Below are 17,816 nucleotides of genomic sequence, written 5' to 3' on the forward strand. Positions count from 1 at the left end.
TGGCCACTGACATGATAGACGAGCTTCAACAAATTCTGATGATCTACTTGACACATTGAGTCATTATGGGGCTTACAGTGTTTGTGGCTTTGCATGTGGAATTAACCCAATCTTTATGGTTAAATAAATATTAAATCGTTTTTGCTTAGCGTGATATGTAAACCCAACTACTTGTGATTTATGCTACAACCATGGCCACCCACGTTATTCTTAGCGCAGATTGTGAACCCACCTTGTGTTTGTATGTACGTAGCATTGAAGAAAAGGGTTTAGGAATTCTGTTAAGAATTGTGCCTGAATAACTTTATTAACTATTAAGTGTTTGAGGAATTGATATCAGATAATCCCTTTAGGATCCCAAATCCAAAGACAATTTGAAATTATGTTGAAATCATATTTGATCAATTTTTTTCTTGTTCATTTTAAATATCACACAATTTTAGACGAATGAACAAAAGTATAAGAAGGTAAAAATAGTATTTGCAGGCAAACAAATTTTCATCCATTGCTATCACTGGAGTCTGCAGTCCTCTTTTAACAGGAATTGCTCCCTACCTTTCCTGATGACCTCATGCTAAAGTTCTTCATTAGTAGAAAAATATCTGTGATTCCAAACTGAGTCATTACTGCCTGAAGAAGAGAAGCAAAGCACATTCAGTTGATCAATGGAGGAATCAAAGTATTTTAACAGCATGGGAAGAAGGCTCTAATATTCTTATTTTCCAGAAGAGGCCCAAGGTCAGATTTAATTAGTTCCATTGAGCCCCTAATTTGTCAATCAAGAATAGCTCACTTCCAACAACACACACTTTTATTGTTTCTTCCTTTCATGGATTCAGCTTTTGGAGATGAAAAAACGGGGAGATAAAAAGGTGCTAACATGTTCTTCTCTCCCCACAGTTCCTAAATTAGAAAAAAAAAACAGTTTGTGGTCTGATATGAAACAGCTTCTTTTTTAGCTAGTCAGATACATTGAGAATGGGATTCTGAGGCTGTTTTCTCTGAGGAATTCTTCCAGGCCCAAAGGAGCCTCCCATGTCTGTCACAATAGTGGTATTATTAGACCTATAATTCTTGCTCTGTACAGTTAGGATTTAGCATTCTTGTCTGCCTCATTCTCCTGAGATCAAGGACAGTGCGGGATTCAGTGCTTGTTGGAACAAGAGAACACAAAATTCCTTAGCATCAGGAATGGACTCTCTTCCCATATGAACTCTATCAAGCAACAGGAATGGACTTTTTTCCACATGAAGTTTATCAAGTAGAAAGGCTACATGTTCTGCTTTAGAGGACAGTCCTTCTATTTGAAGACATCTGTCAAGGTTCCAACTGACAAACCCAACCAAGCCTAACAGATTAACAGAGTTGGAAGAGACCTTGTAGGTCATCTAGTCTAACCTCCCACCCAAGGAGACTCTACACCATTTCTGACAGATGGCAGTCCAGTCTTTTTTTGAAAGCTTCCAGTGATGACATTCCCACAATTTCTGAAGGCAAGCTGTTCCATTGGTTGATTGCTCTCATTGTCAGAAAATCTCTCCTTATTTCTAGGTTGAATCTCTCCTTGTTCAATTTCCATCCGTTATTCTTTGTCTGGCCTTCAGAGGCTTTGGAAAATAGCTTGACCACTTCCTCTCTGTGTAAGCCCCTCAAATATTGGAACACTGCTATCATGTCTCCCCTGGTCCTTCTTTTCACTAGACTATCCATGCCCAGTTCCTGCAACCATTCATGTATGTTTTAGCCTCCAGTCCCCTAATCATCTTGGTTGCTCTTCTCTGCACTCTTATTAGATCTCTTTTAAGATCTGTTTTATTGATTACATCATTTTGGCATGCATGAAAGCAAAACCAACTCTAAATAATTCCTGTGGTTTTCATATAATTAAAGAATAGATATTCCCCTCCCTCCTTGTCACAGGTCACATTGTCCAATTAGGTGTTCTGGTGTCTTCCGGGTAACTCCTTCCAATCTCTGGCCAGCACCAATGGGGATGTCTTTGGTTCCCACGGGATGATCTGTTATTGTCTGGTGTGACATTCCAAGCCTCTCCCCCCCACTCCCAGTGTGGCAAGCTGAGAAATATAAAGATGGCTGCAGTAGCAGGGGTCAGTTTCAAAGTTGACAGTTGGATCCCGCTGAAAGAAAAAAGCACCTGGAAGACATTAAGCACATACAGATATTAATAGAACTCAGAGGGTTCCCTATGTCCCTTTCGGTTTCTGGGGGTATTTTTTGTGAAACTTCTTTATCAATCTGTTTGCCTTCATATTCTGCGCTTTTACCCATCTAGCTTCTGACATCAGGCATCCCTTCCACTGGACTAGGTACTGGAGTTTCCTCTTGTATGATCTAGAATCCAGGACCCTCTTAACCTCGTAGTGTTTCTCCCCCTCCACTACAATTGGACCTGGAGCTATCCTTGCTACTGGCCTTAGCTCTGACCTGGCTTAAGCAGACTGCGGTGAAACACCGGATGCATTTTCCCCAGTAGATATGGCAGTTTTAATTCTACTGGAATTTATAATTTCAATTTAAAATCACTGGCTGGATTTATAATTTTCACTCTGGGAAAAGGCCCTATAAACTTTGGACCCAGCTTTTGGCAGGGCAACTTTAATTTCAGATACTTTGTAGACATACACTTTCTTTCCTATGTGAAATGGTTTCTGAGGCACTTGCCTCTTGTCTGCCTGTATTTTCTGAGTTTCCGTCGCTTTAGCCAGTGCTCGCTTTACATTCCCCCATGTGTTTTACAAAGAACCCACCCACTCCGTTAAGCTTACTGAGGAGGGGGGTTCCTGAGGGTATTCTGGCATGGGGACAAACTCCACCACCGTGGCTATTTTAAACGGAGTAAGCCCTGTGCTGCTAAGTACTGCATTGTTGTATGCAACTTCACAGCAAATGGCAGGAGGTCTGCCCAATTAGACTGCTGATAGTTGACATAACACCTTAATTATTGTTCTATCATTGCATTCACTCGTTCTACGGCCCCATTTGTATTTGGATGAAATGGGGAACTAAGTGTTGTGACCCAGGCCCAAGTAGGTAGTACTAGACACAAACAGTTCCAAAGCAAACAGACTTTATTAGAACAGCTAAGAATTAACTCATTCTCAACATAGTTCAAACTAAATCAAAATGAACTCTTCATAACACAAACTCTTCAGTCTAATCACCAATCTTGGTATAATTAGGCAAACTGCCAAAGGCTTTTCTTGGCAAAAGTTCAGAAGCAGAAGACGCCGACAAGAGATAAGTGCAGCCAGACAAGAGCAAGTCTATCAACGTTGTTTCCTGACAAAGAGCCCAAGAGCCATTGCTGGTCTTTTAAGCCTTATGGGAGGGGCCAATCATCTCTTGGCCCTACTCCCAAGTCGTCCTCTTTGCTGTAGCTGCTCTTACCTTCTAGTAGCACTTCTCATACACATCGTCGGGGCTCTTCTCATACACGGAAGGAGACAGAGTGTGCAGCCCACTTTCCTGCCCAGATATCTTGCCTTGCCATCACTTGCCTCTTCCTGCATACAGACAGTGGAATCCTCTTCCTTCAGCTGTACACAGGGTCTCCAGCTGAGGGCGGATAGGACTGCACTTGCATGGATGAGGTGCCAGCTGCGTTAGCCAGCATTAATGGACGCTTATCAGACCTATCCCGATCGGAATGGCCCCAACGAACCAGGACTAACTGTATTGAATTACTGGCCGGAGGAAGGCAGCTGGAGCCCTCCAATCAGCACAGGGATTTGGTGTGGAATCTGGGGGAGGAGTAGCGCTAGGTTTAAAACAGGAAGGGAAAGCACGATAAGGTTAGAGCTGACAATATTTCACTGTAATTGCACTCGGTGATTGTCGGAGCGTGCCTAATTTAGGAAGATAAAACTTTAGAACAACATCCACCCTGTTATCTGCGATTTATTTTCTTATCCTGATTCGGAACCTGACAGGTGCACTAGGAACAGGCTCCTTTTGTTCCTCTGCCTCTCTACTGTCAGCCTCTGGAGGCTCCGGAGTCTGGACCTCACTCCCCAATGGCTCTGGCCCAATCTCTGTCTCCGATGCAGAGCCCTCATCTGGGCCTTCCTCAGCCTCCAGGACTGGCCCCTGTTCTTCCTCAGCCTCATCGCTGTCCGACTCTGCTGTCAGCTCCGCAGGCTGCTGGTGGACCACAACACTAAGCCCTTGGGAGGATCCTATCAACTTTACAAACTTTCTCCAAAACATAGCAATGAATTGGACCTCCTGATCCAAGATGATTCTTTTTGGTACTCCGTGCAGTTGGAAGATATGCTGAAGGAACATCTAGGCCAGTTTCTGGGCAGATGGGAGGCTTGAACAGGCTACAAAATGGGCTTGTTTGGAGGTCTATCACTGTCCAAATTACAGTGCTTCTCACTCTCTCTTCCACTACTAAATGTAGTGTTTTTAAAAACCCAAAGTGGCTAGGTTGCTTGATGTCGTGACTCCCCCTTAACTCTCTGCTGTTCTGCCTCTCCTCCAAGGTTTCTTATTGAAGGGGGAGCCTCTTCCCCAGCTTCAGCTTTCTCTCTTCTTTCTGCACCATATGGTATGCACCCTCTTATCTAACCAGGACAGCCCCAGTATTACTGCCTCCGTCTTTGGTGCTACCACTGATCAGATGGTTTTTTGATGCTGGCCTATCTCTAGCTTCATGAGCTCTATCAGGTGCGTTGCGGGCAGTCCCCTATTAGTAAGCCATACACTTGCTCAAACTTCATTGATTGAGGCAGTTTTCGCTATCATATTCCCCGCTTCAGCACTGTCAGCATGCTCATCAAACACTAAGTGCAGCCTAAGTCTACAAGTACCTCCATTTCTCTCTGGGCTCCCAATTTGGGCGCTACAATCTTCACCAGGATTGAAAAGGGACGGATGGCTCCACTTATCATTGGGTTGTTCTCCCCTTTGTCCTTGATCTTGTAGGGGATCAGCTGCTGGTCCTCCTTGGCTGGAGTTCCCTATTTCTCACTGCTGGGGAGGAGACCTCTATGACTTAGTACACCACACTCAATTTCTCTCACCCCTTCCACTGCGGCTTCTTTGGCTTGGTGGGAGCTCTTGTCGCTGGTCGGGGAGCAGGTGCCAGTCACTCAGCTGACCTATGGCCCTGCTGGTCACATTGAAAGCACAAAATGGTCTGGTGGGTGGGGGCAGCTCAGGGGGGCTGGTCAGTGGTGCTCTTGGCTCCTCTTCAGTTTTGGCTCGGGGGGTACCATTCTTGTATTCTCTCATGTTGAGATCTATCACTGTCACCACCCGGTACCAGTTGTGGATCCGGTCGGGTATTCCCCAGGACAGGCAGGTGTGGAATAGCTCTCGATTCAAGCCATTTGTGAAGTGGTAGACCAATAGCCGCTCTGGTCAGTGCCTCAACTTGCCTATGACTCTCTGAAACTCCCAGATGTATTCCACCACCAGTCAGCTCTCTTGTCTAAAGGAGTATCTCTGACTCTGCTTTCCAGACTTGGGTCGCATCTTCAAACCTGACCCTAAACTCCACTAGGAAGTCATCAATGTTCCCCAACTCTGGTGCTCCCTCATCGTGGAGGCCCGTTACCCATTTCACTGCTTCCCCTTTGAGGTTGGCAGTCACGCCATTTGCCATTATCCCCTTGTGAGGGTAGGTGGGGCATACCGGTCCAGTATGGGGCATACTGGGCCCACACCTAGTTCAGGAAGAACAACAGTTTCTCTGGGCTTCTGTTGAACATGGCCTTTATTGGTGGAGGGTCTGCAGGTGGTGGTGGAGGCCCCGTGTCCAGCGAACCACCCAGGCCCAGGATAGTAAGGCCACGGCTGTCACTGGGCCATCCTGGTGGGGGCAGCAGTTGGCCAACAGCGCGTGCAGATGGGCTCGCAGCCCAGTAATGCCTCATGGGACTCTGCCTTGGGGTAGGGCTAGCTGAAGCGGCAGCTCTTTGCGGGGAACTGGTCGTTCCTGCTGCAGCAGTTGGGCTTGGGCTCCAACTGGCCAGAAGTGACAGGATCGGTTAGATTCTGGCTTCGGCCAACAGCTCCATTCTCTGTATCGGTTCCACTTAGCGCACATCCAAGTAGTGAAACCTCTCGGCTGCTCCACTGATGGGCTGCGGCTGGCAGTCATATATCTCCACTGCGTGATCATCCCACTTCTCCATCCTGTTTGCCCTCCATCACGGCGCCTGGGCAAACAAAGTCTGAGGGGAAGTCAAGGGAAACTCGGCCTCAGCTACTTTTGGTGTTCTCCTTCGCCAGACATCTTCCTCCACCTGTAAAAAGTCTCTGGTCACTATGGTTTCTTCCTGCACCACGTCGCTTAGTTCTCTCTGGTCGAGCTTTTGGTAGGGCCACTACTGCCTGGGCTCCGAAATCTGCTTGGGTTGCTCCCTGCACCTACTTCATTGGACCCGTGCTGGGCTTTGTCACAGGCTCTCCCTTGCATTCCATTTCAACAATCTTCTGAGTCTTTTCTGTCCTCCTGAAGGTGACCGGGAAGGTGGCTGGGGCTCAGGACCTTGGAGGGATTGCTAGTTAATTGACATCTGAAAAGTGAGAGTTGGTTTAATGTCAAGGTTCCAACTGACAAACTCAACCAAGCCAGCACTCCAAGACAATTAGATCTCTTTAAGAACTGTTTTATTGAGTTTGGCACACATGAAAGCAAAACCAACTCTAAATAATTCCTGCAGTTTTTGTATAATTAAAGAATAAATATTCCCCTCCCTTGTCACAGGTCACATTGTCCAATTATGTGTTCTGGGATCTCCCGGGTAACTCCTTCCAGTCTCTGGCCAGTATCGGTTGGGATGATCTTGGTTCCCACAGGATGATCTGTTGTTATTGTCTGGTGTGACATTCCAAGCCTGTTCTCCCACCCACCCCCAACTGTGTGGCAAGCTGAGAAATATAAAGATGGCCGAGGGGTCCATTTCGAAGTTGAGATCATCCTGTTTGAAGGATGTTGAGCCTAAATCAAACTTAAATAACCTTAAGGAGGACAGCTAAATTTGATGTTGGAGAAAACACCTGAGAATTCAATGGATGGCTGTCCAGGAAATAAGCAAATTGATCACTAAACAAATGAACTGAGTTCTTATTCAATGCACCAATGACCAGACTCAACTTATCCTATTCTGGATACATTATGCAATGACCTAGCTCTCTGGAGAAGGATCTAATGCTGGGAAAGGTGAAAGGAAAGAAGAGGACAATCAACATCAAGGTGAATGGACGCAGTAGTGATGGGTACACTGCTGGAAGGCCCGAAGGGCCAGGTTAGGGACAGGTTGTTATGAAGAAAAACCTAACTATGGGGGGGGGGGTGTTTCCAACAAGTACAGGTAGTCCTCAAGTTACAACCACAATTGAGCCCAAAATGTATGTTGCTAATTGAAACATTTGTTAAGTGAGTTTTGCCCCATTTTAAAACTTTTCTTGCCACAGTTATTACATGAATCACTGCATTTGTTAAGTTAGTAACATGGTTATTAAGTGAATCTGGCTTCCCCATTGACTTTGCTTGTCAGAAGGTCGCAAAAGGGGATCACATAACTCCAGGACACTACAACCATCATAAATATGAACCAGTAGCTAAGCATGTGAATTTTGATCATGTGACCATGGGATGCTGCAATGGTCGTGTGAAAAACAGTTATGTCACTTTTTTAGTGCCATTGTAACTTTGAACGGTCACTAAATGAACTGTTGTAAATTGAGGAGTACCTATTCGTATGTTATGATATAATGGTTTGGGTTGAAATCTGTTATGTGGACGGCCAAGTTGCCCAGTGTCCTTCAGACTGGGCCCAGTCTGTAAATAGAACACAAAAATCATTATATTGCAGACTCTGTGTAGCTTCTCCAGAATTTTGTCTAAGGATGAAAGTGTGGGGGGGGGCATGAGGGGAGAATTAGCTGAATCCCAAACCAATATATTTTTGGACTGGAACCAAAAATAACCATCATGGAATTAATTTAATCATTTAACTGAATTTCCTTTTTCCCCAAAATATGCTATCCCATGACCCAGGTAAGCAGTTAAATATGTTCATTCTGCAGAGGTGTAATATTGGTAGAGGTAAATGCAGAGCCTATTCATGATTCTGAATTGCATTTAGTTCAAGGGTTTTACAAAAATATGTGGCTAAAAAAAGTCTACAAATCAGTTTTACATTTTTCAAACATGTGAGGCCATTGACCACACTGGGTTCAAGTGTTGGAAGGTTACTCTAGGGTGTTCAATATTCATTTCTCCTTTGATTTCCTATTTTCAAGCTTTAAAAAAAACAACAATAGCCCAGTATATGTACGGTAATTGCAACACAGTTTAAATAAATGTGGCCAATGTTTTCTGTAACTGCTACATATCAAATAAAAAGGGTCATAGTTCCAAAACTATTACCTAAACCTCATCAAATCCGTAAGTTGTTGAGATCTAATTTAAGTCTCTGTAATTTCTCTAGAATCCTAATACAAGTATATTTGGATCTAAACCCACCTTTTGTATTGCACTTTGTTACATGCAGTGCACTTCACCTTGCTATGGACGTTTCTCTTGCATATTCTCTTCTGCTCTGGCAATTATACTCCTAGAATTCCTTAGAGTTAGGAATGCCAATCGATTTGGAAAGTGCCAAGCTGGAGACGGTCCTCTGGCCTGAGGTGCAGAAAGGATAACTGGAGGTGAGAAAAATCAGGAAATGGAATGTATGTTGAGCCCTTCTCTCCATGTCCAAAGAACTGGTATCACAGCTTGGCCACCACATTTCATTCCATAAATAAATGGGGCATAAACATCTAAATCACCAGATGGCAGCAAAGATACGGAAAACACTTTAACTCTTTTCCGCCATCTAATGGTTGTTCCTATTTTGTATCCCAGATCTAATAGCTTAGCTAGCCTAAGGAGATGTAGAAACCAAATCAAAAGTGATTGATTGAATAAACTATGCTTAAAGCAAAGAGTGAGTTGGAATGATACATGAAGCTTCTTTAAATATGGGTAGTGTATACCCATTCCAAAACAGGAATAAGTAGGAATGAGCTCAATACAGGAGTGATAGATTAAGAAATTATGCCACTGCAATTTGCCCAATATGCAAATGAAGCTCATGGAAAAGATCACAGATAAATTCATGCATGCTGATAATGTTCATAAACAGAACTGAGATAGCTGCAAAGCTAGTAAAGAAAAGAGGGTAATTACATCAAGTTCCTCTAATGAAGGTCTGCACAATCACAGCACCATTTGTTTGCAAGAAGCATGTGTCAGGGGGAAGTTAATCCCACACCAATATTCCAGATGTGGTTAACTCTTTTGTTCCTAGCCTGATCCAGGGATAACTGCTTACAGCCGGAGTAAATATTTGCCTTACTATCCATGCTGAGCTCTTAGCAGCTGAATGTCTAGGTAGGCATTGTAGGCATGGATGGATGGACGGACAGACAGATATGGCAAGCTTACTCAATCAAGTCCCCTCTTTGTATCTTGGACTTCAACTTCCAGTCTGCTGCCTAGAAATTCTTCAAGTTCCCATCCAGCTCTTCTAGAGTGCCTCGGAAGGATGGCATTCCATTTATAAGGCTTTGCTTGATTCATGGCATAGAAAGACAAGAATGTAGCCACACTGGCTGGAAATTGTCAGTAACATTCATATATCCTACCCAGGTTTTGTTCTGTTTGAATCTTAGGGCGCAAACCCAGCCAGTATGCTTTGTAACTATCATATTCCGCAGTTCCTTTACAATTAAGCAAAATATGGGTTTGTGGGTTATACGAACATATTCTGTAAGCTAGAAGGGCATCAGGGTAGGAAAGTCAGTACACACGAGCAGAATCTTTCCATTAAGGTGTTGTAGAGATTGAATGAACATAGATGTAGCCTATATGCCTCAAATGAGATACAGCAGGAAAAAAAGCATTAGGCCTTTTGAAACACTCTTATTATTACTAATGGAAAGTTACACTCCTACTTATTCAGTAGTGATGATACAATCTATAAAGCACTAATATGGCCTGGGTCAGAATAGCATTTCCAATGTCATATAAAAACAGTAAACATATTCATGAAAAATCATTTTATATTCATATATTGCTAAACCAAATGTGTAGTTCTGCATATAATTATTTAGAAGTAACATTCACTGATCTCTCAGATTAATAGTTATCGAATTGTAGCAAAGCCTGAGTTTACGTATTATGTTACATCACTGTACAGTTCATTCAGGATTAGCTACTTATGACAACTGAACCCTGTTTATAGTTTGCAAACTATGGTATCTGGCTTAGTGTGCTCTTGAACCTAGATATCTGTGGTTTATTCAATCATGGCTAAAATAAAACATAGTTTAACTCAATGTGAATGAAGTTCACTGCAATACAATCCATTGCAATACAAATTCTAAAATGAGAATAAAAATTATTCTCATTTGCCCTCCCTTAATTTTTCTCAATTTTCTTCCCTGTTGTCTCTCATATGCTGAACAGTACAAAATAAGTACTGATCTTTAACTTATATTTTACAAAGTATAAATCATAGTAAGGGCAATTAATTTTTCTTCATATTTCTCAACTGCCCATCTCCCTTGGATTGTATCAGTAGCTATCTTCCTCCCAAATTCTTACAGGAGTGAGTTGCTGATTCTTTACTATTGTTAATCCTATTGCTTAATATTATGTTATGTTAGCTCCTGCTTTTATTCTTTCATTATGTTGACTTTTTTGACCCACCTGTGCTAATAATAAGAATCCACAACATGAAGGCTTTCCTATATCACTAAGGTGAACAAAAATACAAGGTAGATGTTTGCACACTCTGACTCCTACCAAAAGATATAACAAAGATAAAACATGTCACATCGTGTACATACAAGCCAAAATATATCACACTTGGTAGTAATTCTTTCCAGCTCAATTAAGAGTATTTTAGGAGATTAATTAAGGCATCATGTAAGAACAAGTCAGCTTGATTGGCATGCAAAAACTAGAGGGTTGAGGGGTTTTATATCAAAAATTTTTGTAAATTTTTTAAGGGGTTCTAGGGAGGGGGAGGGTTTGATTGGAATGCGGGTCGTGGGTATGGGGGATAGCCCACAAAGGGGAGGGGTGGGCCTGGCAAGGAAGCACGGTGTGGGAGGTGGGGATCTCGGGGTCGAGGGGGGAGTCATAGTTTGTCCAGATAGTGTTCTGAATATCATTACCGTGAGTGGGAGGGGTAGGTATGGCGGGAGCAGGGGGCCATATCGAGTCAAGGGAGCACGTACCCGCTGTTTACAAGCAGTGACATGCTCCGGCCCCCAAGGCTCCACCCGTTCCCCAGGTTGCACAGACCCTCAGGACCCGACCCTTCGGCTGATGCTGTGCAATGCCAGGTCCATAGTAAATAAAGCCCCCCTCATTTGTGATCTTATTTGTGAGGGGGGAGCGGACCTGGCGGGTATTACGGAGACCTGGTTGGGCCAGGAGGGGGGGTCCCCCTCGTCGAGATGTGCCCACCAGGTTTCCTCGCATTCCATCGGCGGAGGTTACAGGGCAGGGGCGGGGGAGTAGCGGTTATTATTAAAGAAGGTCTGAGACCGAGGGAGGCCACTGTTCCTCAGACGGCCGGCTGTGAGTCCCTCCTCGTGAAGTGGGGTCGTGGGGTTCAGATGGGTTTGCTGATCACGTACCTGGCTCCCTGCCACGTGGCAACAGCCCTGCCCGAGCTACTCAACGTCATTGCCGCGGTGGCGGTTGATACCCCCAGGCTTATGGTCATGGGGGATTTCAACCTGCCGTCCGTGGGTGAGGCGTCTGAGGTGGCTCGGGAGTTCATGGCTTCCATGACAGCCATGGACCTGACCCAGTTAACTCATGGCCCTACCCACACGGGGGGAAACACGCTGGATCTGGTTTTTGTCTCTGGACAGTGGCTGAGTGATCTTGAGATAGGGGATATAGTTACCGAGCCCTTGTCATGGTCAAATCACTCTCTCCTTCGTCTCGACCTTCGAACCGCTGCACCCCGCTGCAGGGAGGCGGAGCCGGTAAGATGGTTCCGCCCCAGGCGCCTGATGGAACCTGATAGGTTCCAGATGGAGCTTGGGCCATTTCCCAAGGCTCTGGCACACGCCTCGACTGGAGACCTAGTGGCCGCCTGGGATAGGGCGGCTGCTGGAGCTCTGGATCGGGTCGTGCCTTTGTGGCCTCTGACCCGGCGCCGATCTCATTTGGCTCCTTGGTTCACTGAGGAGCTGAGGGAGTTGAAGCGCTGGAAAAGACGCCTAGAGAGTAGTTGGAGGGCCAGTCTTTCTGAATCGGACCAGACACTGGTAAGATACCATATTAGGAATTACCTAGTGGCGATAAAAGCAGCAAAATGTAGTTATTTTGCTCCTCTTATTGCGTCATCAGATAACCGCCTGGCCACCCTGTTTAGGGTGACCCGCTCCCTGCTCCACCAGGAAGCGCGGGAGGACCCCTTGGAGGGTAGAGCCGAGGATTTTGTTCAGTATCTGTATGACAAAATCACTCAGATTCGGGAAGATCTGGACTCCGACTGGGTAGTCTCAGGGGGAGGGACTGGGGCAGGTCTTGAGAATGTTATCTGGGATGAGTTTGATCCTGTGACCCCTGAGGACGTTGACAGGATTCTGGGCAGACTGAACGCGACCACTTGTTTATTGGACCCATGTCCTTCCTGGTTAGTGCTGGCTTCCTGGGAGGTGACGCGAGGCTGGCTCCAGGGGATTATAAATGCTTCATTGGGTGAGGGTGACTTCCCCGCCGCCTTGAAAGAGGCAGTGGTGAGGCCTCTCCTCAAGAAGCCTTCCCTGGACCCGGCAATGTTGGTTAATTATCGTCCGGTCTCCAACCTTCGTTTTGTGGCGAAGGTTGTCGAGAGTGTGGTTGCGCAACAGCTTCCCCAGCACCTGGATGAGACGACGTATCTGGATCCGTTCCAGTCGGGTTTCAGACCCGGGTACAGCACGGAAACGGCATTGGTTGCGTTGGTTGATGATCTCTGGAGGGCTTGGGACAGGGGGTGCTCCTCTGTCCTGGTCCTGTTAGACCTCTCAGCGGCTTTTGATACCATTGACCATGGTATCATGCTGCACCGGTTGGAAGGGTTACGGGTGGGAGGCACTGTACTACGGTGGTTCTCTTCCTTTCTCTCCGGCCGGTTGCAGTCTGTGTTGGCAGGGGGGCAGAGATCGACCCCGAGGCCCCTCATATGTGGGGTGCCACAAGGGTCGGTCCTCTCGCCCCTTTTGTTCAACATTTATGTAAAGCCGCTGGGTGAGATCATCCGTGGTTTCGGGTAAAGTACCACCAGTACGCTGATGACACCCAGCTGTACATCTCCACCCCAGACCACCCCAACGATGCCCTTGAAGTGATGTCTCGGTGTCTGGAGGCCATGCGGATCTGGATGGGGAGGAACAGGCTCAGGCTCAACCCATCCAAGACCGAGTGGCTGTGGTTTCCGACATCCCGATATAGTCAGTTGACGCCATCACTGACTATTGGGGGCGAATCGCTGGCCCCCACGGAGAGGGCTCGCAACTTGGGTGTCCTCCTGGACTCACGGCTGTCTTTAGAAGAGCACTTGACGGCCGTGACCGGGAGGATCTTTCATCAGGTTCGCCTGATTCGCCAGTTGCGTCCCTTTCTGGATCGGGACTCCCTACACACAGTCACTCATCCCCTCGGTACCTCCCGCCTGGACTATTGTAACGCTCTCTACATGGGGCTCCCCTTGAGGAGCACCCGGAGGCTCCAACTGGCGCAGAGTGCGGCCGCGTGGGTGGTTATGGGAGCAACATGGTGCTCCCATGTGACACCTCTCCTGCGCGAGCTGCACTGGCTCCCGATGGTCTTCCGGGTGCGCTTCAAAGTTTTGGTTACCACCTTTAGAGCGCTCCATGGCTTAGGACCTGGCTACTTATGGGACCGCCTACTACCACAAACAGCCTCCCACCGGCCGGTATGCTCTCATAGAGAGGGCTCCTCCAGGTGCCGTCAGCCAAACAATGCTGACTGGCGGCCCCCAGGGGGAGAGCCTTCTCTGTGGGGGCACCTACGATCTGGAACGAGCTCCCCCCGGAGATACGGAGGATCCCGGATCTGCACACTTTCCGCCGTGCTTTGAAGACACTCCTATTCCAGCAGGCCGGCCTGGCCTAATTTTTTCCCCTTCTTTAAAATTTTTAAACTCAAATTTTAATTTGTTTTAAATTATTGGGAGTTTTAAATTGTCTCGGGCAAAAATTATTTAATTGGGTTTTAATCATGTCTTAACTTTTGTATTTATGTGTTTTATTTCGTGCCTGTTCACCGCCCTGAGTCCTTCGGGAGTAGGGCGGTATACAAATTTAATAAAATGAAAATGAAATGAAAATGATTGCAGGCATCATAGCTTTTACTTTGCAGGATGAAATATAAGTAATCCTCAACATACAACCATTCATTTAGCAACTGTTTTAAGTTACAATGGTACTGAAAAAGTGACTTAAGACCAGCCCTCACATTTATAACTGCTGCAGTCTCCCAAGGTGACATGATTGCCATGTGCGACCTTCCAGGCCAATTTCCAACAAGCAAAGTCAAAGGCGGAAGCTGGATTCTCGTAAAGACCATGACATAACAATTGCAGTGATTCACTTAACAACTGTGGCAAAAAAAAGGTCATAAAACTGGACACGCTCACTTAAAAATTGCTTGCTTAGCAACTGAAATGCTGTTCCTAATTGTGGTCATAAATTGAGGACTACCTGTAGTTGGGAATATAATGCAACTTCTTACTTGTTTTGGTTAGAAGGCTTTTCTTGGATACTGCGCTGGAAATTTATTCTTGGCAAACATGCCAATAAATCTTATTGGTGTACTATACCTCAGTCTATTCTGACTGAAAAGTTTAAAAACAAAAAGAAGGTAAATATGTAACATCCTGTTGACACACCAAGGTAAGCCTGTGACAAAGTATTAAAATATTGCTAAGGCAATCTGGGTGAACTAAGTATATAGACACATTTCATTTAACAGAACACTGACCACAAAAGAGGCTCCTTTTTCTATGAAGTGGCTCAGGGAATCCCTGTGAAATGAGCAGTGAGCGCAACAGCTTTCCCATGTCTGTTATTTGCTTGATGTATTTGGGCTGAAATTTCTATTAACCACAGTCCATGTACACAAACGTTTAGTGAAACTGGAGGGCGATTGGTACAGAAAATAAAGGACCGCTCTAAAATTATACAACTTCAAGCTATAACTAATTTTAAAAAACCTTCAGACTTTTAGCAGACCCTTTGCATTTTATGCTGTCTGACATAATAGGACTTCTGAAAATGTTAAAGGATCCGTTTCACAACCTCTACTCAGCTCAATTTGGGATTGTCCTGCACTATTGGATTCAACCCACTAATATTTAATTTAAAATACCAATATTTTAAATTAAATCATTTTTTTTTTCATTTCTGTTTTGGCTTTCCTTATCCTGGCCATCCTCACTTTGAAATGTCATTCAAAAGCAAAGTAAAATACGGAGAATAAACATACGGAGAATAGAGCCATTTTTGGTGCTCTGCACATCACATTTTATCCAAGATTTCAGACTTATCTTTGTGCAAACTTAGGGCAAACTTAAGAGTGGATGCCATTTTGGAGCCATTCATTCATATATTAGTGACAGGTGCTACTGAATTGGTTTGAATTCACCAAATTACTCATGTATTGACATATTGGTGGCATTTTGCCCAGGCTGTACACTAATAATGTGTGAATAGGCAGCAATATAAATCTAAATAAAATAAATAACAACTCATATCATTCCCAAAGTACTCTAGTAATCTTTTTGATCTTGTTCTTCCACCTTTTCCACCAGTGTTCTTCTCCCTTTTCTACTTCTCTCAATTTTGCCAAACATAATCTTTTTTTCTTATGTATATTCCACTTGAATCACTTGCTCAAAATCTGTTTACTGAACATCACTTCAAGGAAGAAGAGTCAGCTTTTCTTTGCTTCAGGACTAATTACATCTATATCCTAAAAGAAGCTTACCTTTCCCCCCCCCTTTTTTTCTCCAAGGGTCCAGGTTTTAGAGTGCATCAACACTAGAAACACCATTGCTTTTCAATATTACTCCCTTATCATTATAATGCCCTTATCTTTCATCTTCTTGTCTACATTTGTCATAGCTTTTCTGCTTTAGAATTAATCTCTTTTTCATTTCTATAGTACAATAACCATCTTTATCTTATCACTTTATCAAAGGTGATAAATAATAAAAAATATTTATCACTTTGATAAGAAATCTAAGGAACAGTTGCTGGGTTAAAGAGAGGTGGATAGGTAGGTAATTTCACTGCATGTGTTGTTTTTTCCCTCAACACTTTGTGCTAATATAACCAGAGGCAGCAAATGTCAGGCTGAAATAACTGGAACCAGAGGCTAACATACTATAATAGCCAGGCCTTGAAAGATACCAACTTTATTTTTAAAAATGACTCCATTCCATCACATATACCAAAGCCTCATCCAATTTAGTGCAGGTCTTCAGCTCTTGTAATCCACAGAATATGGGATATATGCCAGATTTGGATAATAAATGCCATTAAAAAAATCAAAAATAGCTGACATCAAAGTATTTGAGATGGAAAGCAGCACAACAAACCATAAGCCTCAAATGCAAATTTTTATTAGCATCACTCCTATTCTCATACCAGTGTCACTTGCCAAACTCTGGTCTCCTTTGCCTTTCAAGACATTTTTCGGGCATTGTTTTAAAAATCTGTTGAGGGCATTAAAATTCCTGTGGAAATTAAATTCATGAGAGAAAAATGCGTGTAAATTCCACATATAGTGAGAGTGTGTGTGTGTGTGTCCGTTTCACTCACTGCTCTTGTAGGTGTTGTCTTATTAGCAACTTGTTGGACAATGTGTTTAAGAGTTTTAGCTGCTTTGCAAAAAAAAAAAAAAAAGGAAGCAGCGGGATAATGGCTGCAATTTCGAGCGCTTGGCAATTTATGCTCCCGCTGAATTGAACCGGATTTTGCTTTGAACGCTCCTATCATCATGGCTGTCAAGCAGCTTATTCCATACGCGGCGCTGAGTATCTGGAGAAGACCTCTCTGACCAGGCACGCCATGTAAACTTCAAGGCGCACACTCGCGAAGCAAATCCTTCCAAATTCCACGGAATTTAACTCTCCAGATCGGAAGGAAACACACTTAGGTTGCAGCCTCCCCCCCCCACCCCGTTTGACTTCTCAAAGTTACCTTGCACAGGAACGGGCTGCAAAGATCCCTCTTTATCCCATCCATTGAAATGCAAACCCGCCCGCAAAGATTTAGCAATCAGGGATCCGGGAGGGGGTGTGTGGGGAAGCGAGAGGCGGCTCCTTCGGGATTCCTTGCTTTTATTTGGCCAGGCGAGCCTTTGCAACGAGGTCCGCCTCTCTTCTCCCCCCCACGCCGTCTCCCCCCCCTTTTTTTTGCTTCCAGCGATCCCTTGTTTCTGCATCTCTCCTTTCCAGGAGGGAGAAAAAGAAAAGGCAGAGCCCGGGAGTAAGACCCGCTCCAAAACGGCCTCCCCCACACCCCGCCCCGCTTTTAAATCACAATAAAAGTGGGAAGAGAGAAGGAAAAGTGCTCGCACCGGGGGAAAGCGGGAGGGGACGCCTTGCGCGGAGAGGGGGCGCGGCGCTGGGGGGTCCCGGGAGAAAAGGGTGGGGGCGGAGGGGGATGAGGAGCGGAAAGGGGTGTCTGGCGGGGGGGCGTTCCTCCTCCCCCTCCCCTCCTCCCGCTCGCCCGGGGTGTCAATTTGCAGCGGGAGCTCC

The 17,816-nt window shown here is 45.1% G+C and overlaps 1 long non-coding RNA gene across 2 annotated transcripts; it reads right to left on the reverse strand.

The window, feature by feature from the left end:
- Positions 1-288: 288 nt before the first annotated feature.
- On the reverse strand, positions 289-17,402 carry LOC117677058 (uncharacterized). Of its 2 annotated transcripts, none has more exons than XR_004594627.3 (3): positions 17,257-17,402; positions 8,501-8,659; positions 289-2,155 (listed from the first exon to the last, which is right to left on the reverse strand). It is a non-coding gene; the product is annotated as an uncharacterized LOC117677058 (long non-coding RNA). The 2 variants fall into 2 exon arrangements; XR_004594626.3 differs by having other exon boundaries at positions 8,501-8,679; positions 17,257-17,385.
- Between the last annotated feature and the right edge of the window lie 414 nt (positions 17,403-17,816).

This window comes from Pantherophis guttatus, chromosome 9 (assembly GCF_059756535.1).
Source record: "Pantherophis guttatus breed Tessera chromosome 9, ASM5975653v1, whole genome shotgun sequence".
Classification (NCBI taxonomy): Eukaryota; Metazoa; Chordata; class Lepidosauria; order Squamata; family Colubridae; genus Pantherophis; species Pantherophis guttatus.